The sequence below is a fragment of the Nomascus leucogenys genome, chromosome 7b, assembly GCF_006542625.1.
Source record: "Nomascus leucogenys isolate Asia chromosome 7b, Asia_NLE_v1, whole genome shotgun sequence".
Lineage (NCBI taxonomy): Eukaryota > Metazoa > Chordata > Mammalia > Primates > Hylobatidae > Nomascus > Nomascus leucogenys.
In genome coordinates this window covers 31299425-31323083 of record NC_044387.1, presented here as the reverse complement: position 1 = coordinate 31323083, position 23659 = coordinate 31299425, and positions in this window count along the sequence as shown.

Genomic DNA, 23659 nt, shown 5'->3' with positions numbered 1-23659 from the left:
AGGAACTTACTGTTTTTCATGATGGGTATACCAATTTATATTCCCACTAACATATACAAAAATATAATTAATTTTTTCTTTGCATAGTTCATTGTTAGTATGTGGAAACACAACTGATTTTTGTATGTTGGCTTTGTATCCTGAAACTTTACTGAATTTATTATTTCTAACAGATTTTTTTGGTTGAGTCTTCAGTGTTTTCTATACAAAGATTATGTCATCTGCAAGCAGAAACAATTAATTTTCTTCCTTTCCAGTTTAGAAGTCTTTTACTTATTTGTCTTGCCTAATTACTGTGATGAGGGATTTCAGTACTCTGCTGACTAGAAGTGGTAAAATTGGGCACCCTTGTTTTGTTCCTAATCTTAGATGAAAACCTTTCAACTTTTCACCATTGAGTATTATGCTACCTTTAGGCTTGTCATATCTGATTTATTATGTTGAAATTCATTCCTTCTGTGCTTAATATGTATCAGGAAAGAATGTTGTAACTTTGGAATGCTTTTTCTGCATCTGAGGTAATTGTATAATTATTATTCTTAATTCTATTAAGGTGTGGTATCACATTTACTGATTTGTGTGTGTCGAGCCATCCTTGCATGCCAGGAATAAATCCCACATGATTATGCTACATGGTCTTTTAATGTGTGGTTCATTTAGTTAGTTAATAATTTATTGAAGCAGGGATATTGGCCTGTAATTTTCCTTTTTTGTCCTGGTCTCTCTTTGGCATCAGGGTAATACTCACCTAGCAAAATATATTTGGAAGTGTTCCTCACTCTTTAATTTTTTGGATGACTTTGAGAAGAATTGACACGAATTCTTCTTTAAATGTGTGGTAGAATTCACCAGTGAAGCTGTGAGGTTCTAGGCTTTCTTTGTTAGGAGATATTTTATTACTGATTCAGTCTTTTAAATCATTATTGGTATGTTGAGATTTTTATTTCTTCTTGACTTAGCCTTGGTTAGTCATATGTTTCTAGGAATTTATTTCCTCTAGATTATCCAATTTGTTGGCACATAATTGTTCATAGTAGTCTTCTATAATTCTTTGTATTTCTGTGATATTAGCTGTAATATCACCTCTATCATTTGTAATTTTTTTTCTCTCTTTTTATTCACCTAGCTAAAGGTTTTTAAATTTTGTCTTTTAAAAAAAATCTTAATTTCATTGATATTTTCTATTGTTCTTCTAGTCACTATTTCATTTGTTTCTGTGCTGAATCTTTATTATTTCCTTCCTTTGGCTAAATTGCGGCTTATTTTTTCCATTTGAGGTATAAAATTAGGTTGTTTCCTTGATCTTTCTTGTTTCTAAATGTAGACATTTATCACTATAAACTTCTCTTTAGAACTGCTTTTGCTAAATCTCACATATTCTAAAATGTTGTATTTCCATTTTTCTTTGTCTCAAAGATACTTTTTTATTTTTCTCTTGATTTCTGCTTTGACTCATTGGTTGTTCAGGAGTATGTTGTTTAATTTCCACATATTTGTGAATTTTCCAGTTTTCCTCTTGTTAACTGATTTCTAGTTTCATACCATTAGTGATTAGAGAAAATACTTGATATAACTTCCATCTTCTTAAATTTGTTAAGACATCTGACCTAACGTATGATCTATCCTGAAAAATGTTCTGTGTGCACTTGAGAAGAATATGTATTCTACTGCTGTTTGGATAGAATGTTTTCTATGTGTCTGTTAGGTCCACATAATCTATACTGTTGTTCACATCTACTGTTTCTTATGAACTTTCTATCTAAATAATCCATCTATTGTTATAAGTGGGGTATTGAAGTTATCTACTATTACTAAGTTTATTTTTAGTTCTATTAATATTCGATATATTTATGTTCTCCAATGTTGTCTGCATAAATATGTACAATTGTTACTTTCTCTTGATAGATTGACTACTTTAACATTATGTAGTGTATTTGTCTATTGAGACAGGCTTTGACTGAAAATATATTTTGTTTATATTTGTCTATATAAGTATAGCCACCCCAGCTATCTTTTGTTATCAGTTGCATGGAATATCTTTCTCCATTCCTTCCAGCCTGTGTGTGCCTTAAAGCTAAAGTGAGTCTCTTTAGGCAGTAGGTGATTAGATCTTGTGTTTTTTGGTTTTTTTTCTTTGTTTTTTTTTGTTTTTCTTTTTAAATCCATTCAGCCAGTCTTTGTCTTTTGATTGGATAACTTAATCCATTTACATTTAAAGTAATTATTGATAGGTACAGACTTACTATTGCCATTTTGTTAAATGTTTTCTGATTTTTTTGTAGTTCTTTTGTTCTTTTCTTCCTTTCCTGATGTTTCTTTGTGATTCGATCATTTTCTATAGTGGCATGCTTTGATTCCTTTCTATTTCTCTTTTGTGTGTCTACTAGATACTATTTCTTTATGGTTACCATGTAGTATACAATGATGCATCTCTGAACTCTATTCTTTTTCACTGGTTTATTTTTCTGTTCTTTATTTTTTATTTTCTTAAGGGTTGATTTACCTATTGCTGGAAAAATATTCCTTTGTATAAACTTTGAAATAAACATATTTTATTTTATAAGAAATTTGACTAAATTTTTATTTTGGTTACATTGTATTAATATATTTAATTGACATCTTTTTAATTTTAAGTCAAGTGTGCGATGTGCTCCATTTCTTCAGAACATCGTCTCTGTTCAAACATTAAAAAATAATTTTGATGAGGGTTTTATATATTTTTCTGCAAGTTAATTTCTAAGTACTATATTTTTAGTTGTTATTTTGAGTAATATCTTAGTTATTACTATACTTTCTGAATAGTGTATTGGAAATATCTCAGGGCACATCATAATGCATATTTATTTTATACTCGTGTGTGTAATAATTGGCTTGAATAACCTGCTCAACATGTCTCATCCTTGGGTCTACCCAGAGGAATAGGGTCTCCCTGGGGCATGATCTTCTTATGGTGGAGGTCAGAAGCTTCCAGATAGGTAAGTAGAAACATGCAGTGCTCAGAACTTGCATACACAGTGTCAAATATATTGTCACTTCTGCCCATATTCCATTGGCCAAAGGATATGATATTGCCTAGCCCAATATCAATTGAATGGGAAAGTATACTTCTCCCATGTAGGTGGTTTAGTGGGAATGAAATTTTGCTGAGCAGTTACTATCTTCCACAACTAGCCAATTAGCCTTCTAAACAGGCCAAATGAGCTGGTATCATCATGCTTTTAATTTAATAAAATTTTTATTTGAAGGCAAATGTTGGATTCAAATTATTATTTTTAATTCAAATATTTGATTTTTAAAATTTTACATGCATTAATTTTAATTATTAGCTTTATTCTCAAAAGTGTTTTCATTTTTAAACATAATATTGAACATTGGGTCAGCTTAGAATATGGAAAAAATAATTTTATGAACCAATCAATTGTTACTACCTACTTTTACATGGACACATGAAATTATTTTCATATATGCCCCACATTTTAGGATATTTGACACTGCATGCAGTATTCAATATATACACATATACAGTAAGTCCTAATTGAATGTCATCAATAGATTCTTGGGAAATTATACATTTAAGTGAAATGATGTATAATAAAACCAATATTATCATACCTGCGAAGAATATGCAGCTTCACACTGACAGTGGTCCTATCTGGAAATTGATTTTTTTCTTATCAACATTATAACGACATTGAACAAAATGACATTCTTTGAGGATCTGCTTGTATATATATATTTTATTTTATATATATGTTTTGTTTTTGGTGAATGTATCCATCATCTAACCTAGGACCTAAGGGCCCAAAGCTTTCTCAGTTCTATGTTAGGCAACTTAAAGGACAGAATTATGTCATATATTTCCTTGAGTTTCAGCAAGTCTACACATTATTAATTATAAAATAAGTACTTTACTACATTTTTTTATTAAATTGAAATAACCTAGATAGATCAAATTATTAGTAAAACAAATTACAGCAAATGTTCTTACATATAATGTAATAAAATTTTGTCTTATACCAAACCACAGTAGTAGAGTATGTCCTGACTTTACTGTTGAATATGTAAACATGATTGTATCTTAAAGACTGTTGCATAATAAAAATCAATGTGAGTTATCTTGATAAATTATCTGAATCAAATTCCTTAGTGTAGTCTAACATTGTTCTTATACTGAACTTTGAGAAAAATTAATTACTTTATTGAGCAATATTTTGGTTTTAAAGACTTTGGCCAAAATAGTCTGTTTTGTTAATTTTTAAAAGTCACACTTATCTTCATGATGGACATAACTGCATTTACAGACACATGAAAAACTCTGGATTCAAATAAAAATGTATTTGGTAATATATTTTAGCATATTTTAATAGAGAATTAGAAGTCTTTTTCAAATATATATATAATATATATGATTAATTAAGTTTTATACATATGATCAGGAAAATTATGCTTAAATATTATGGAATAATGCTTTCATATAGAAAAAACCAGTGAAACACCACAAAGCAACAGCAAATAATTTTAGGCACAGTCTTGAACAACAAGAACAACAACAAAAAAATCTGTCATTGAACTGTCAGTTAATTTTTATAATAATTGAGGAACATTTGAGATACAACCTAAATCCATTTGTTTTCAGCTAAGTAAGGCATAAAAGCACAAATTCTGGCAATTTGATTAACTTATTAATAATAACGCTAGACTGCCAATTTCAAAATGCCCTAGAGTCTTTCCTAACATTGAGATTTTGTATTTCAAAAGTCCCATCTGCTATGGCAAATGAACAAACAGTGTTCCTAAGTCTGCATCCATTAATCTGGAGACGTGAAAGGGAGAAACTGGGGACATGTGGACCAAGTCTTAATGCCTTATAACCTCCTGGAGGACACATTTCTCCAACAGTATGTTATGAAAAAGTTTCTTTTCATTGCAATATCCTTCAAAGGCACAAAAGATTAAATGTGGTTTAATCTTGATATCACATGTTTGTTTTACATTGAAAAGAAAGAGAAAACCCTAATATTCTTTTATGGTACCATTGTCAAGAAAATAGTATTCTTTTAACTATATTTGATGGCTTTCATTTTTTCCTAAGAATGATGATGTTTGGTGACAATGTTAACAATGCTAGAGACCAAAAAGCTCTTCATCTTTTAAATGAGTATAAATCTTTTAACCTAGTTTAAAAGAGTATATTTTAGATTGACTTTGGTTTAATTTGCTATAGTATTCCTCCTTTATGTTTCTGTAAGATTTAATACCAAATTGAAATCAAGATAGTGATAAACAATCATTTATTATTAAAAATTACATAGCATGTCTTCAAACTTGTGCTGAGGCTCAGCAAATGACAAGAAGCTTTACGATGTTATTCCTCTTTCCATGGAAACATGACTTTAATTCATATGTATTTTTGGAACATCACCACTGTTTGTGTACTTCATCAGCAACATTACGATAATGCATTAAATTATAGGATTTCTGTTTTACCATTATTTTTGGCAGGATTAGAATTAAATAATAAAATAGTATAAACGTTCTATATATGGGAGTTACTTCAACAACCAATTTTACAGATTGTAAAAAATTCTTTTCAAATTTGCAAAATAGTGTTGTCTATTGTTTCTTAATGTTGTATGCTTTATGAGTAACTGTGACTTCTTTCCCTTTGCTTAGAGGAAATCCAAATCAAAACTGGCTTTGTTTCAACACTTCAAAAGGAGTTCTACCATATGAAATATAAATTGAATTGCTCTCAGAAATAAAATCACTTAGTTGTCTTGAATCACAATTTGAGATTTTAAAGAGCGAAGAATTCTGCTAAGTGCGCGTATGTCTGTGTTTTCTATCTTGTGTTCCTGCTTAAGTACCACATGGAAGAATAATAGACTACTGAATGAACTCTGAAATTCACTTAGAATTCCACTTGCTGAAGTAGAATATTAGTTTTATCTTAGCCATAACTGATTTCGACAGTCAGATATTGGTGTGTGATATTTTATACAATTTTCATGTCTCCACTAATTTCCTCAGCTTTACTATCACACATATTATATTATCATAGGCTGAATATATTTGAAATATTTTAGGATGCAAATAACTTCAAGTGTATTCACTTATTCCTTCTTTTCAGATATTTAAGTAAGCAAGGGTTACTTATATTTTGGATTATCAACTTGATTTAAACATATATTATCCCAGAATTTGGAAAGCACAAATTCTATTATCCATGAAGTATCTATATATTATGTTTAAAATTGCTATTCCAAGAGTGAATTGTAGAATAAACACCTAATCTTTGTAGCAAATGAAGATTCCACTCCACTATATGGTCTTCGAAGGTATTTTTTCTGATTCTTTCCATCCTCTTTCTTGGAGAAAGATTTAGAGCAAACATTTTGAAGAGGCTATGCAACTTCCATCAATTTGTTGTCTGGTTGAATTGCTTGAACTCTCCAAACCCCTAGTACCTGTCAAAACATATTGCAAACAGAATTAAGTATTCCTAAATTCTTAGATTTCATTTCAAACATGTCCTTCTTCATTATCGTCCAAATAGCTTTTTGTGCTTTTTTTTCTACATTAAATTTTCAGGTGATGAATTACCTACAAATATTGTGCCATTCACCACATGGCAAGATTCTCTTGTAGAATTTTTAATTTTCTAATAATGTAATGTGCTTGGAAAAGTGTATATGTAGTCACGTGACATATAATGTTCCAGACAATGTTGGACCACATACACAAAGGTAGTCCCATAGGATTATAAAGGAACTAAAAAATTATATTGCCTGGAGATGTTTTAGCTGTCTTAATGTCATAGTGTAAGGTATTCCTCATGTATTTGTTATTGTGCAGGTATAAACAGAACTGTGCTACTGGTCATGTAAAAGTGTAGCACATAGCCGGGCGCGGTGGCTCACGCTTGTAATCCCAGCACTTTGGGAGGCCGAGGCGGGCAGATCACGAGGTCAGGAGATCGAGACCACGGTGAAACCCCGTCTCTACTAAAAATACAAAAAAAATTAGCCGGGCGTGGTGGCGGGCACCTGTAGTCCCAGCTACTCGGAGAGGCTGAGGCAGGAGAATGGCATGAACCCAGGAGGCGGAGCTTGCAGTGAGCCGAGATTGCGCCACTGCACTCCAGCCTGGGCGACAGAGCGAGACTCCATCTCAAAAAAAAAAAAAAAAAAAAAAAAAAAAAAATGTGTAGCACATACAATTATATATGGTACATAATACTGTATAATAAATGACCATGTTACTTGCCATACTATGCTTTTTATTGTTATTTTAGAGTGTACTTCCACTCATATATACATAAATTAAAAGTTAACTATAAAACAGCCTCAGGAAGCTCCTTCAGGAGGTATTTCAGAAGAAAGCAATGTTACAATAGGAGATGACAGTTCCATGCATTTTATTATTTCCCATGAAGACCTTCCAGTTGGACAAAATGTGGAGGTAGAAGACAGTGCTGTAGATGATCCTGACCCTGTGTAGGCCTAGGCTAATGTGTGTGTTTGTGTATTAGGTTTTAACAAAAATGTTTGATAAGTAATAAAATAGTAAAAAGCTTATAGAATAAAGATATAAATAAAAAATTGTATACCACTATACAATGTGTTTTAAGCTAAGTTTTGTTACAAAAGAGTCAAAAAGTTAGCAGATTTAAGAGCTCATAACATAAAATGTTGTAGTAAGCTAAGGTCAATTTATTATTAAAGAAAGACTTTTTAAATAAAATTAATGTAGCCCAAGTGCAGTGTTTATAAAGTCTACAACAGTGTACAATAATGTCTTAGACTTTCCTTTTCACTCACCACCCACTCATTGATTCACCCATAGCGGCTTCCAGTCCTGCAAGCTTCATGTATGGCAAGTGATACAGGAGTACTAGTTTTATTTTTTATACTGTATTTTTACTTTACCTTTTCTATGTTTACATATGTTTAGATACATAAATACTTACCATTGTTTTTAATTGCCTATTCAGTAGAGTAACATGCTGTTCAGGTTTATAGCTTAGGAGCAATAAGTTATATAGCCTAGGCTTACAGCAGCCTATACCATCTAGGTTTGTGTACATACTCTCTATGATTGCAAAATGAAAAAATCACCTAACAATGCAATACTCACAATGTATTCCCATCATTAAATGACATATGACTATATATGTGTTTTTATTCTTTTGTATGTTTTTGCCTTATAACATATAAACATGATACATTAAAACCAGTAGCTGGCCAGGTGTGGTGGCTCATGCCTATAATCCCAGCACTTTGGGAGGCTGAGGTGGATGGATCATGAGGTCAAGAGATTGAGACCACCCTGGCCAACATGGTGAAATTCCGAAATACAAAAATTAGCTGGGCGTAGTGGCGCACACCTCTAGTCCCAGCTACTCAGAAGGCTGAGGCAGGAGAATCACTTGAACCTGAGAGGCGGGGGTTGCAGTGAGCTGAGATCGTGCCACTGCACTCCAGCCTGGTGACAGAGTGAAACTCCATCTCAAAAAAAAGAAAAAAAAATGTAGCTATGTAGAATGTATGTATGGTCATGTTTTACAATGAATTTCCAAGGCGATTATTGTAAATTACTTTCGCATCAAGCAGAATAGAGCAAAACAAAACAGAAAGAAAACATAATTTTTAATGAAATTTTAACATGTACCAATGCCTTTACAAATTCAATATTGTCTCTTGCATTTTATATGACCAGCTTGAAGTCCAACAACTAAATAACTATGGTCAAACCACAGTTTATATCATCTGATTATTGTACATAGCCATACTAACTAATATTGGGTTCTAGTTTCAACTCGGTTAGGTGTGATAAAACCACCTGGACTCACAGGTTTTACTTACTTGTGTATGTAATTGCACCTGTAAATCTCCCTAGAGTATTCAATCTTGGCTGTACTTCCTTTCGCAGTTATTACTACATTTCTCCACTTACTTTATTTTTAAGCTGTTAGGTAAGTGGCCTTCAAGCCCTTCACTTCAATATTTTTGCCATCAACTTTCCACTAATTCCAATTATCTATTTCCTCTTCAATAATCATAAGTACAACAGAAGAGAATAACAGATGATTGACTGAATTCTGCCACTCACTTGAAATTCCACATTTGCTGAAGTGTGGACAGTTTGTTTTATCTCTGCCATGATTTCAAGGAATTTTTCTATGACTTTTAAGTTGTCATATTTATGACATGTAGTTGTTCATATTATCTCCTTATTTTTAAATATCTGTAGGATATGTAGTAATATCTCCTTTTTCTTTCCTGATATTTGTAATTTGTGTTTTCTCCTTTTCCCTTCTGATTACTATAGATAAAGATTTATCAATTCTGTCAGTGACATCAAAAAATAGGTTTTCGTTTTTATTATTTTCTGTATTTTTCTGGTTCTTTGATTCTTTATTTTTTCATAAGTTGCTGGAGTACAGGTGGTATTTGGTTACATGAGTAAGTTCTTTAGCGGTGATTTGTGAGATTTTGGTGCACCCATCACCTGAGCAGTATACACTACACCATGTTTGTAGTCTTTTATACCTCCCCTCCCCTCACTCTTCTCCCAAGTCCCCAAAGTCCATTGTATCATTCTTACACTTTCGTGTCCTCATAGCTTAGATCCCACGTATCAGTGAGAACATATGATGTTGATTTTCCATTCCTGAGTTACTTCACTTAGAATAATAATCTCCAATCTCATCCAGGTTACTGCAAATGCTGTTGATTCATTCCTTTTCATGGCCATAGTATTCCATCTTTTATATATACTACAGTTTTTTTAACCACTTGTTGATTGATGGGCATTTGGGTTGATTCCACGATTTTGCTATTGTGAATTGTGCTGCTATATACATGCATGTGCAAGTATCTTTTGTGAATAATGACTTCTTTTCCTCTGGGTAGATACCCAGTAGTGGGATTGCTGGATCAAATAGTATTTGTACTTCTAGTTCTTCAAGGACTCTCCACACTGTTTTCCATAGTGGCTGTACTAGTTTGCATTCCCACCAGCAGTGTAGAAGTGTTCTCTGTTCACCGCATCCCGCCAACATCTACTGTTTTTTTGATTTTTTGATTATGGCCATTCTTGCAGGAGTAAGGTGGGAGGGCATTGTGGTTTTAATTTGCATTTCCCTGATAATTAGTGTTGAGCATTTTTTCATATGTTTGTTGGCCATTTGTATATCTTCTTTTGTGAATTGTCTATTCATGTCCTTAGCTCACTTTTTAATGGGATTGTTTTATTCTTACTGATTTGTTTGAGTTTGTTGTAGATTCTGGATATTAGTCCTTTGTCAGATGTATAGATTGTGAAGATTTGTTCCCACTCTGTGGGTTGTCTGTTTACTCTCCTGACTGTTCCTTTTGCCATGCAAAAGCTCTTTAGCTTAATTAGGCCTCAACTATTTATCTTTGTTTTAATTGGGTTTGCTTTTGGGTTCTTGATCATGAAATCCTTGCCTAAGCCAATGTCTAGAAGGGTTTTTCCAATGTTTTAGAATTTTTATAGTTTCAGGTCTTAGGTTTCAGTCCTTAATCCATCTTGAGTTGATTTTTCTATAAGGTGAGAGATGAGGATCCAGTTTCATTCTCCGACATGTGGCTGGCCAATTATCCCAGCACCATTTGTTGAAAAGGGTGTCGTTTCCCTATTTTATGTTTTTGTTTGCTTTGTTGAAGATAAGTATTTGGGTTTATTTCTGGGTTCTCTATTCTGTTCTACTGATTTGTGTGTCTATTTTTATACAGTATAATGCTGTTTTGGTGACTATGGCCTTATAGTATAGTTTGAAATCAGGTAATGTGATGCCTCCAGATTTGTTCTTTTTGCTTAGTCTTGCTTTAGCTACGTGGGCACTTTTTTGGTTTCATATGAATTTAGGAATTGTTTTTTCTAATTCTGTGATGAATGATGGTGGTATTTTGATGGGAATTGCATTGAATTTGTAGATTGCCCTTGGCAGTATGGTCATTTTCACAATATTGATTCTACCCATCCATCAGCATGGGATGTGTTTTCATTTGTTTGTATCATCTATGATTTCTTTCAGCAGTGTTTTGTAGTTTTCCTTGTAGAGGTCTTTCAGCTCCTTGGTTAAGTATATTCCTAAGTATTTTAATTTTTTTGAAGCTATTGTAAAAGAGATTGAGTTCTTGATTTGATTCTCTGCTTGATCGCTGTTGGTGTATAAAAGAGCTACTGATTTGTGTGCATTAATCTTGTATCCAGAAACTTTGCTGAATTCTTTCATCAGTTCTGGGAGCTTTCTGGAGGAGTCCCTTGGGTTTCCAAGGTAAAAGATCATACCATTGGAAAACAGTGACAGTTTGACTTCCTCTTTACAGATTTGGATGCCCTTTATTTCTTTCTCTTGTCTGATTGCTCTGGCTAGGAGTTCCAGTACTATGTTGAAGAGAAGTGGTGACAGTGGGCATCCTTGTGTTGTTCCAGCTCTCAGAGGGAATGCTTTCAACTTTTCCCCATTCAGTATTATGTTAGCTATAGGTTAGTCATAGATGGTTTTTATTACATTAAGATATGTCCCATGTATGCCAATTTTGCTGAGAGTTTTAATCATAAAGGATGCTGGCCTTTGTTGAATGCTTATTCTGCATCTACTGAAATGATCATGTGATTTTTGTTTTTAATTCTGTTTATGTGGTGTATCACATTTACTGACTTGCACATGTTAAACCATCCCTGCATCCCTGGTATGAAACCCACTTGATCATGGTGGATTATCTTTTTGATATGTGGTTGGATTGGGTTAGCTAGTATTTTGTTAAGGATTTTAGCATCTATGTTCATCAAGGATATCAATCTGTAGTTTTCTTTTTTGGTTGTTTCCTTTCCTGGTTTTGGTATTAGAGTGATGATGGCTTCATAGAATGAATCAGGGAGGATTTCTTCTTTCTCTTTCTTGTGGAATAGTGTCAAAAGGATTGGTACTAATTCTTCTTTGAAAGTCTGGTAGAATTCTGCTATGAATCTGTCTGGTGCTGGACTTTTTTTGTTGGTAATTTTTTAAATTACCATTTCAATCTTGCTGCTTGTTATTGGACTGTTCATGGTATTTAATTCTTCCTGATTTAAGCTAGGAGGATTGTATTTTCCCAGGAATTTATCCATCTCTTCAACTCTTCAAGGTTGTCTAATTTATGTGCATAAAGGTGCCTATAGTAGCCTTGAATAATCTTTTGTATTTCAATGGTGCCTGTTGTAATATTGCCTATTTTGTTTCTTAGTGAAGTTATTTGGATTTTCTCTCTTCTTTTCTTGGTTAATCTTGCTAATGGTCTGTCAATTTTATTTATCTTTTTAAAGGACCAGCTTCTTGTTTCATTTATCTTTTGTGGGGTTTTCTTGTTTCAATTTTATTTAGTTCTGCTCTGATCTTGGTTATTTCATTTCTTCTGCTAGGTTTTGGTTTGGTTTGTACTTGTTTCTCTAGTTCCTTGAGGTGTGACCTTAGGATGTCAGTTTGTGCACTTTCAGTCTTTTTGATGTTGGCATTTAGGGCTATGAACTTTCCTTTTAGCATTGCCTTTGCTGTATCCCAGAGGCTTTGATAGATTGTGTCATTATTGTCATTCAGTTAAAAAATTTTTTAAATTTTCATCTTGATTTTGTTTTTGACCCAATGCTCATTCAGTAGCACATTTTGTTATTTCCATGGTTTTGAAGTTTCCTTTTGGAGTTTGTTTCCAGTTTTATTCCACTGTGGTCTGAGAGAGTGCTTGATATAATTTCAATTTTCTTAAATTTATTGAGGCTTGTTTTATGGCCTATCATATTGTCTATCTTGGAGAAAGTTCCATGCGCTGTTGAATAAAATGTGTCTTCTGTGACTGTTTGATGAAATGTTCTGTATATATCTGTTAAGTCCATTTGTTCCAAGGTATAGTTTAAATCCATTGTTTCTTGATTGACTTTCTGTCTTGATGACCTGTCTAGTGCTGTCAGTGGAGTACTGAAATCCCCCACTATTATTGTGTTGCTGTCTCTCATTTCGTAGGTCTATTAGTAATTGTTTTATAAATTTGGGAGCTTCAGTGTTAGGTGCATGTATGTTTAGGATTGTAACATTTTCCTGTTGGACAAGGCCGTTTACCATTATATAATGTCCTTTTTTGTCTCTCTTAACTGCTATTGCTTTAAAGTTTGTCTGATATAAAAATATCTACTTCTGCTCACTTTTGGTGTCCATTTACATGAAATGCCTTTTTCCACCCCTTTATTTTAACTTTATATGAGTCCTTATGTGTTAGATGAATCTCTTGAAGGCAGCAGATAGTTGGTTGGTGGGTTATATATTCTGCAGTTCTGTATCTTTTAAGTGAAGCATTCAGGCCATTTACATTCAATGTTAGTATTGAAATGTGAGGTATCATTGTGTTCATCATGTTCTTTGTTGCCTTTATACTTTGGTTTTTTTGTTGCTGTCTGTTTTTTACTTTTGCTTTTTAACTTGTATTTTTGTTTTATAGGTCCTGTGTGACTTACGCCTTAAAGAAGTTCTGTTTTATTGTGTTTCCAGGGTTTGTTTCAAGATTTAGAGCTCCTTTTAGCAGTTCTTGTATTTGTGGCTTTATAATGGTGAATTATCTCAGCATTTGTTTGTCTGAAAAAGACTGTATTTTTCCCTCATATATGATGCTCAGTTTTGCTGGATACAAAATTCTTGGCTGATTAGTTTTGTTTGAGGAGGCTGAAGATAGGGCCCCAATCCCTTCTAGCCTGTAGGGTTTCTGCTGAGAAAACTGCTGTTAATCTGATAGGTTTTACTTTATAGGTTACCTGGTGCTTCTGTCTCATAGCTCTTAAGATTCTTTCTTTCATCTTCACTTCGGATAACCTGATGACAATGTGTCTAGGTGAAGATCTTTTTGTGATGAATTTCCAGGTGTTCTTTGTGCTTCTGCATGCTGTCAGAGGAAATGTCTAGTGCTGAAGGCTGTTGTTCAGATTATTTTGTCCTACGTGTTGTTCCCTTGATGCAGTACTCTCCCCATTTTCCTATGGATATGGCTTCCTGTGAGCTGAACTACAGTGATTGTTGTCTGTCTTCTGGATCTAGCCACCCAGTAAGTTTACCTGGTTCCAGGCTAGTACTGGGGGTTGTCTTCACAGAGTCCTGCGATGTGAACCATCTATGGGTCCCTCAGCCTTGGACAGCAGCACCTATTCCAGTGGAGGTGACAGCAGGTCGGGGGTTGTGCAACGGACTCCATGAGGGTTCTTAGCTTTGGTGGTTTAATGCTCTATTTTTGTGCTGGTTGGCCTCCTTCCAGGAGGTGGTACTTTCCAGAGAGCATCAGCTGTGGTAGTATGGGGAGGAATTGGTAGTGGGCGGAACCCCAGAACTCCCAAGATTATATTTACTTTGTTTTCCACTACCAGGGGGGAAGGGAAAGGCCATTAGGTGGGGATGCAGCTAGGCGACTCTGAGCTCAGACTCTCTTGGGTGGGCCTTCCTGCAGCTGTTCTGGGGGATGGGGATGAGATTCCCAGGTCACTAGAGCTGTGTACCTAGGAGGCTTATGGCTACCTCTGCTGAGTCATGCATGTTGTCAGGGAAGTGGGAGCAAGCTGGCAGTCACAGGCCTCACCCAGCTTCCATGCAAACTGAAGTGCCAGGCTCACTCCCATCATGTTCCCCCCAACAGCCCCAGGTTCGTTTCCAAGCGGTGGGCAAGATGGGCTTAAAAATCTGCCTCAGGCTATCCACCTCTCAGCTGCAAATGAAAAGGGCATGGTTATTCCCCCGCCTGGGGAGTCTGCACACCAGATCTGTGCTCTCCCCCGAGTTCTGGCCAGGAGGTTTCTCACCCCTTTCAAATAGTTAACAAAGTTCAGTTAGAGATTTCCTTCTCTCTATGGAGTTTTATCCCCTGCTCCTCTGCCACCCTCTGGATGGATCCTGGTGGTACCAGGCAGGAATGGCCCACTTGGGGGCTCAGCGAGCTCCCAGGGCCTTTCTGCTGCTTCCTCTACCCCTTATTTTGCTTGGCTCTCCAAACTGACTCAGCTCCAAGTACCGTCAAAAATTTCTCCCACAAACAGACCTTCAGTTTCTCCAGTGACGGTGTGTGTTCAGGAGAGGAGGGTCTCCCTTTCCTACTTCTGCAGTTGGGGCCCTCACAATATTTGGGATGTCTCCCAGGTCCTGCAGGAGCAGTCTGCTTCCTTCAGAGGGTCTGTGTGACCTCTTGGGATTGCTGGTTTGTTCTTGCAGTCAATCTGGAGCTAAAATTCACAATGCGAGCCTCTGCACACTGCTCTGTCCAAAGCTGCAATCTAGTCCTGCCTCCAGTCTGCCATGATGATCCAATCTTGTATTTTTTTCTCAATATTATTGCTATATTCATTATTTCTTTCGTCCACTTCTTTCGATTTAACTTTTTTACTAATTTAAGTTGGAAGTTTATGTCATTTATTTTAGATCTTTTTACATTTTGTAATTTAATCCTGTAGTGCTATAATTTCACTCTAAACATTGCTTTAGCTGAAAACAATAAATTTTAATGTTCTATTTCATTTTCATTCTACTCAAAATATGTTATAATTTCCTTTGTGATTTCTGATGTGACAAATGGTATGGTTATAAGTATGTGGGCTTTTCTGGGTAACTTTCTATCATTGATTCCAAATTGAATTTTATTATTGCCCAGTAATCTGTGTGATTTCTACTTTTAAAATTTGTTTAAAGTTGGTTTTACAGCATAGAATATAGCTCAACTTGGGGAATGCTCCGTGTGCTATTGAGAATATTATGCATTCCCTCACTGTAGGGAGAATTTTCTATAAGTGTCAATTAGATTACTTTGGGTGATAGTGTCATTCAGGTCTTCTAGGTTCTTATTAATTTTCTGACTTCTTGTTTCATCAGTTACTAAGAAAGGAGTTTTGAAGTCTAATGCTATAATTTTAGGTTTGTCTATTTCTGTATTGAATTCCACTGTTTTTCATCCCATGCATTTTGAGGCGCTGTTGTTAAGTTCACACATATTCAGGACAGTTACACTTTTTTGAGAATTAATTCCTTTATAATTTTATAACTTATGCCCTTCATATAAGGTAATTTATTAATATTTCTTTTTTCAGCCTTCTTTTGATGATGTTATAATTGTATTTTTTTAATACTTTTACTTTTTATCTACTTATGTCATTTTATTTGAAGTGCATTCTTGGTAGATACCATATAGTTGAATTTTACTGTTGAATCAAACCTGATAGTATCCATGTTTTAGTTGGTATGTTTAGACTGCTTATAATTAATTTTGTTATTAATGTGGTTGGAGTAAAACTTACTATCATGCTATTTCTTATTTGTTCTGTCTCTTCTTTGTTTCTTTCATCAATTTTTCTGACTTTTTAGAGATTATTTGCATATATTTTGAGATTCTATTTCATCTTCACTAATTATTATTTATGTTTTTAAAAAGAATTTTTAGTGATTGCCCTCAGGGTTACAATATTAGGTTGGTGCAAATGGAATTGCGGTTTTTGCCATTGAAAGTAATGGCTAAAACCGCAATTCCATTTGCGCCAACCTAATATATATCCTTAATCAGAGTATACATTAAAATCATGTTATATAGGTTCAATATGTAGTCCCAATTCTGTCCTCTCATTTTTTTCTGTTATTAGCATATATTTTGGTATTACATGGGCTAACTCAAAATGTCTTGTTAACTATTTTCATTTAAGGAAGTCAGTTTTTCTTTAAAGCAATTAAAAATAAAATAATTTTATAATTATCTTTATTCTACTTTTAGCACTTTTTTATTTCTTTGTGTAGATACAAGTTTTTGAATTTTTAAATTTTTTCTGGGTACATAATCGGTATATATATTCATAGGATACATGAGATATTTTGATAAAGGCATACAATGCATAATAATGTCAGGGTAAATGGGGTATCAATCATCTTAAGCATTTATCTTTTTTTGTGTTACAAACATTCCAATCCCACTTTTAGTTATTATAAAATGTACAGTAAATTACTATTGACTGTAGTCACCCTGTTATGCTACCAATACTGCATCTGCTTCATTCTATTTAACTATATTTTTGTACCCATTAACCATCCCTACTTTTCCATGGCCGCTACCCTTCCCAGCCTCTGGTAAACATCCTTCTACTCTCTACCTCTATGAATTCAATTGTTTTTATTTTTAGCTTCCACAAATGAGTAAGAATATGTGAAGTTTGTCTTTCTGTGCTTTATTTCACTTAATGACCTCCAGTTCCATTCATGTTGCAAATGACATTATCTTATTCTCTTTTATGGCTGAATAGCGAATGGATGAATGGATAAAGAATGTTTCTTTAAAGAAATAAATATCTGTTGATGGACACTTAGGTTGCTCCAAATCTTGGCTATTGTGAATAGTGCTGCAATGAACATGGGAGTGCAGGTATCTCTGATATATTAATTTCCTTTCTTTGGGGTATATTTGTAGCAGTGGGATTGATCCCACAGTAGTTCTATTTTTAGTTTTTTTGAGAAACCTCCATACTGTTCTCTGTAGTGTCTATACTAATTTACATAACTAAGAACAATGCACTGGAATTCCCTTTTCCCCACATCCTTGCCAGCATTCATTATTGCCTTTCTTTTGGACAAAAGCCATTTTAACTGGGGTGAGATAATATCCCATTGTAGTTTTGATTTGCATGTATTTGATCATCAGTGATATTGAGCATCTTTTCATGTGTCTGTTTGCCATTAGTATTTCTCCTATTTTGAGAAATGTCTATTCAGGTCTTTTGCCCATTTTTAAATTGGATCATTAAAATTTTTTCCCCATAGAGTGGTTTGATTTCCTTATATAGTCTGCATATCAGTCTTTTTTCATGCAGCTGATAAAGACATACCCAAGACTGGGAAGAAAAATATTTAATTGGACTTACAGTTCCACATGGCTGAGGGGGCCTCAGAATCATGGCAAGAGGCAAAAGGCACTTCTTTACTTGGCGGCAGAAGGAGAAAAATGAGGAAGAAACAAAAGCAGAAATCCCTGATAAACCCATCAGATCTTGTGAGACTTATTCACTATCATGAGAATAGCACAGGAAAAACCGGCCCCCAGGATTCAATTACCTCTCTCTGAGTCCCTCCCACAACACGTAGGAATTCTGGGAGATACAACTCAAGTTGATATTTGGGTGGGGACACAACCAAACCATTATCAGTCTGGTTATTAATAACTTGTCAGATGGATAGTTTGCAAATATATTCTCCCATTTCGTGGGCTGTCTCTTCACTTTGTGGACTGTTTTCTTCACTTTGCAGAAGCTTTTTAACTTGACATCATTCAATTTTGTCCATTTTTGCTTTAGTTTCCTCTGCATGTTCAGTATTACTCAAAAAATTCGCCCAGATCAATGTCATGGAGAATTTCCACAATGTTTTCTAGTAGTAGTTTCACAGTTTGAGGTCTTACATTTAAGCCTTTAATCTATTTTGATTTGATTTTTGTATATGGCAAGCAGTAGGGGTCTAGTTTCATTTTTCTGCATGTAAATATCCCATTTCCCAGCACCATTTATTGAAAATACTTTCCTTTGACCAAACGTATTTTCTTGGCATCTTTGTCAAAAATAGCGACTCCTTCTTCTTTTGGTTTCCGTTTGCATGGAACATCTTTTTCTATCCTTTTATTTTCAGTCTATGTGTGTCTTTATAGGTGAGGTATGTTTCTGGTAGGTAATATATCACTGGGTCTTTTTTTTTCCTTCAACTTTTAAGTTCCAGGGTACATGCACAGGATGTGCAGGTTGGTTACATAGGTAAACATGTGCCATAGTGGTTTGCTGCACCGATCAACCCATCACCTAGGTATTAAACCCAGCATCCATTAGCTCTTCTTCCTGATGCTTTCCCTCCCCTTACCCCCAGCCTGAACAGACCTCATTGTGTGTTGTTTCCCTCCCTGTGTCCATATGTTCTGATCACTCAGCTTCCACTTGTAAGTGAGAACATCTGGTGTTTGGTTTTCTGTCCCTGCAGTAGTTTGCTGAAGATAATGGCTTCCAGCTTCATCCATATCCCTGCAATGGATATGATCTCATTCTTTCTATGGCTGCCTAGTATTCTATGTGTATATGTACCACATTTTCTTTATCCAGTCTATCACTAATGGACATTTGGATTGATTCCATGTCTTTGTTATTGTGAATAGTGCTGCAGTGAACATATGTGTGCATGTATCTTTATAATAGAATGATTTATATTCCTTTTGGCATATACCCAGTAATAGGATTGCTGAGTCAAATGGTATTTCTGGTTCTAGGTCTTTGAGGAATTGCTGCAGTCTTTCACAATGGTTGAACTAGTTTGCGTTCCCACCAACAGTGTAAAGGCATTCCTATTTCTCCAAAGCCTCTCGAGCATCTGTTGTTTCTTGACTTTTTAATAGTCGCCATTCTGACTGGCATGAGATAGTATCTCATTGTGATTTTGATTTGCATTTCTCTAATGATCAGAGATGTTGAGGTTTTCTTCATATGTAACATTCGTGCTACATGTTACATATGTTTTTTTCATATGTAACATTCATGTTGGCTGCATGAATGTCATCTTTTGAGAAGTGTCTGTTCAATGTTATTTTTTTAAATCAGTTCAGTCACTCTATGTCTTTTTTGGAGAATTTAATGCATTTACATTTGGTGTGATTGTTAATAAATAAGGACTTCTGCAATTTTGTTGTTTGTTTTCTGGTTGTTTTGTAATCTCCTCCCTCCCTCCACCCCCTCCCCATCCCTCCCTTCCTCCCTTCCTTCCTTCTTTTCCTTGAAGGTAATTTTCTCTGCTGGTATTGAAGCAGAAGTTAAAAAGGGAAAAAAACAATTTTCTTCTTTTCCTTTGGTATGAGCAGCTTCCCCCTTGAATCCCACCCTGCTCCATGCCATTGTACCCTGCTCTGCAAGTTTTTATGAGTTTATAGATTACTGTTTTCTGTAACTAGAGTCTGTAAATCTCTGTAGCATCACAGAGGTCATGAGACATGCTTGAGCAAACTTAGATTGCAGCCATCTGGGCACCATAGAGAAGGACATGAGATAAGATTGTGTAGGCATCTTGAGCAAGCCTAGATAACAGCCACCTGGCCTGCATAGTAAAAGTCACATGAAAGCCTGAGTTATGAGCCTGTTACTGTTTGATAAACTGTATTTGTTCTACCTACGTTTGCACCACTGCATTTTGTGCTACAGATGCATATATAAAAATCAAACCCTGTCTTTGTCCAGGGCTCAGCCTTTTGGATGTGAATCCACTGAGCTGGTGCACCTAAATAAAGTCCTCCCGTTCTGCCCTATTGCTCTCTCCAGCCTCCTGATTCCCACAACAGTTTGTTTTCATTTCTTGCTTTTGATTTGCTGTGTGTCTGTTATAGGTTTTTTTTTATTTGAGACTGCTATCAGACTTGCAAGTAATGACTTATAACCCAGTATTTTAAACTGGTTGACAACTTAATTCTGATTACAAAAATAAATGAGCATACTAACAAATGAAAAGAAAACTAAGAACTCTCTACTTTAATCCTCCCACTTTTTAACTTTTGGTTCTTTCTATTTATATCTTATTATAGTGTCTACGTCTTGAAAAGTTGTAGTCATTATTTTTGATTGGTTCATCTTTTAGTCTTTCTACTCAAGATATGAATAGTTTACATACCACAATTACAGTGTTATAATTATTCTGTGTTTGTGTACTAACTATAACTAGTGAGTTTTGTACCTTCAGATAATTTCTTGTTCATCATCAACAAACCTTTTTTTTCCAGACTGAAGAACTCTCTTTAGCATTTCTTGTGAAGCAAGCCCAGTATTAATGAAATCCCTCAGCTTTTGTTTGTCTGGGAAACTATTTCTCCTTCATGTTTGAAGGATTTTTTTTTGCTACATAAACTATTCTAGAATAAAAGTTTTTTTTCTTCAGCACTTTAAATATGTCATGCCACTTTCTCCTGTACTGTAAGGTTTTCAATGAGCAGTCTTTTTCAAGTTCTTTTGCATGTGTTTCTCTTCTCTTGCTGCTTTTAGGATCCTTTCTGTATCTTTAACCTTTGGGAGTGTGATTATTAAATGTCTTGTGGTAGTCTTAGGTTAAATCTGCTTGGTGTTCTATAACCTTCTTGTACTTGAATATTGTTATCTTTCTCCAGATTTGGAAAGTTCTCTGTTATTGTCCCTTTGAATAAATTTTCTACCTCAATCTCTCCTTCTGCCTCCTCTTTATAGCCAATAATTTATAGGCTTACCCCTTTGAGGCTATTTTCTAGATTTTGTAGGTGTGCTTCTTCCTTATTCTTTTGTCTCCTCTGACTGTGTAATTTCAAACATCATTTCTTCACATGCATTAATTCTTTCTCTTGCTTGATTAATTCTGATGTTGAGGGACTCTGATGATTACTTCAGTATGTCAATTGCATTTCTAAGCTCCAATATTTCTGCTTGATTTTTTTAATAAATATTTTCTTTGTTCAATTTATCTGATACCATTATGTATTCCTTCTGTGTTATCTTGAATTTCATTGAAATTTCTCAAAAGAGCTATTTTGAATTATCTGTCTGAAAGGTCACATATTTCTGTCACTGATCAGAGAGATTGGTCCTTGGTTCCCTATTTAGTTCATTTGGTGAGGTCACATTTTCCTAGATGGTCTTGAAGCTTGTGGACATTTGCTGGTGTCTGGGCATTGAAGAGATAGGTATTTATTGTAGTCTGCACAGTCTCAGCTTAGTTGTAACTGTCCTTGGGAAAGCTTTCAAAGTATTCAAAGAGGATTGAGTGTTGTATCTAAGTTTTTGGTCATTGTAGCAGTATCCGCATTAGGGAGCACCCCCAGCCTGGTAACTCTTGCTGGCTTTTAGAGGTACTGCCTTGGTGTTATTGGATAAGATCTGAGAGATTTCTGTGACAGAGACTCTTGTTCTCTTCCCCTACTTTCCCCCAAACAAACGGAGTCACTCTCTCCCTGTGCTGAGCTGTGAGGAGCTGGGAGAGGGGTGACATAAGCACTCCTGTGGCCACAAGCAATGGGGCTGTGCTAGGTCAGACCGGAAGCCAGCACAGCACTGGGTCTTACTCTAGGCTCATGGCAACCACTACCTGACTACTGCCAATGTTGACTCAAGGCCCAAGGGCTCCTCAGCCAGCAGGCAAAAATCCAGCCAGACTTGTGTTCTTTCCTTCAGAGTGGTGAGCTACCCCCCAGCCCAGGGCAGGCCCAGCAATGCAATCTGGGAGCCAGGCCTGAAATCAGGAGACTTAGGAATCTACTTGGTGCTTTATTCTACTGAGGCTGAGCTGGCACCCAAGCCACAAGACAAACTCCTTCCCACTACTCCCTTTTTTTTTCCTTAAGCAATGGGAGTCTCCCCATAGCCACCCCTGCCCTAGCCCTGCAGGGAGTATTGCATGACAACTGTCAGTGTTCACTCAATGCCTACAGGCTCTTCAGTTAGCTTATGGTAAATTCTATCAGGTCTGGGTCTCTTTTTTCAGAACAGTGGTCTCCTCTCTGGCCCAGGGTGGGTGCAGAAATTCCATCCAGTAGCCAATGCCTGGAATCAGGGGCCCAGGAGCCTGCTTGGTGCTCTACCCCATTGTGGCTAAGCTGTAAGAAAAAGTCCCCTTTACTCTTCTCTCTCATTTCATGAATCAGCAGGAGTCTCTCCCCATGACCACCAGCAGTTAGGAATGTTCTGGATCACATCTGAAGCCAGCACATCACTGGGTCTCACCCATAGCCCATGGCAAGTAGTACCATGCTACTATTAATGTTTGTTCAATGCCAAGGGACTCTTTAGTCAGTAGGTAGTGGATTCTTCCAGAACTTGATCCTTCTCTTCAAGGCAACAGGTTCCCTCTGGCCCAGGGTGTGTCTAGAAATGTCATCTGGGAGCTAGGGCCTGGAATAGAGTCCTCATGAATTTGCTAGTGCCCTATTCTACTGAGGCTGAGCTCACATCTAAGTTGTAAGACCAAGTCCCCCTTACACTCCCCTCTCCTCTCCTCAAGCAGAAGGAAGGATGACTTCTGGACCTGCAGGTTGTGCTGCCTTGGGTGAGGGAAGGATGATACAAGCACTCCCTTGGCTGCCCCAGCTGGTGGCTCACTATGTCGCATGCACTCCAAGTCCACTGTCTCTGAGTCCCAGGATTGCACAAGGGACTTGCCCAGGAATAGCAGTCTTTGTGGCCTAGAGTGTCTTTCAAGTTTATTTAGAACCCCAGAGCTATTTAGCCTACAGCGGTGGCTGGAACTCAGGTTTTGACTGCTGGGATGGACTATTCCCTTATAGCTAGGGTTGGTCTAAACGCTTCTTCCTTGGGCACTGGCTGAATTCTACCTTGTGTGGTTTTCCACTGTGACATGCAGCACTGAGTTCCAATGCAATCACTTTGCTCTCTGTCTTCCAAGCACACAGATCTCTCTCCGTGCCACATGGCCACTGCTGGCAGATTGGGGAGCAGTGATGTCAGTTATTCAAGCCTCTTTCCTACCCTGTTCCAGGCCTCTTGTGTTTAAAACCAGGTACTGTGATTGCTCACCTGATTTTTGGTTCTCATGAAGGTGCTTTCTTGTGTGAATAGTTTTTCTACTTAATTTTCCTACAGGGGGATGATTGCTGGA